The sequence below is a fragment of the Brassica oleracea genome, chromosome C7 (genome assembly GCF_000695525.1).
Source record: "Brassica oleracea var. oleracea cultivar TO1000 chromosome C7, BOL, whole genome shotgun sequence".
Taxonomy (NCBI): domain Eukaryota; kingdom Viridiplantae; phylum Streptophyta; class Magnoliopsida; order Brassicales; family Brassicaceae; genus Brassica; species Brassica oleracea.
The window spans coordinates 21,389,976-21,390,356 of record NC_027754.1 but is presented as its reverse complement, the minus strand read 5'-3'; positions in this window follow the sequence as shown (position 1 = coordinate 21,390,356).

Sequence of the window (381 nt, the reverse complement as noted above, 5' to 3'; positions counted from 1 at the left end):
ACAACACAGAGTGTCTTTCAAGTCTTCTGCGCCTTCTAGGAAACCCGGGGTACTGGATTTGGTACATTCAGATGTGCGTGGTCCAATGAGGACAAGATCTCTTGGCGGCGCATCATATTTTGTGACTTTCATTGATGATTATTCAAGGAAGTTGTGGGAATTTCCTATGAGGACGAAGGATCAGGTGTTGGGATATTTCAAGCATTTTGTGGCGTTGGTTGAGAGACAAACGGGGAAGAAGCTGAAGTGTATCCGCAGTGATAATGGTGGAGAGTATCTTGGACCATTTGATGCTTATTGCAAAGAGCATGGAATAAGGCATCAGTTCACGCCACCTAAGACTCCACAGTTGAATGGGTTGGCTGAAAGGGTGAATAGGAC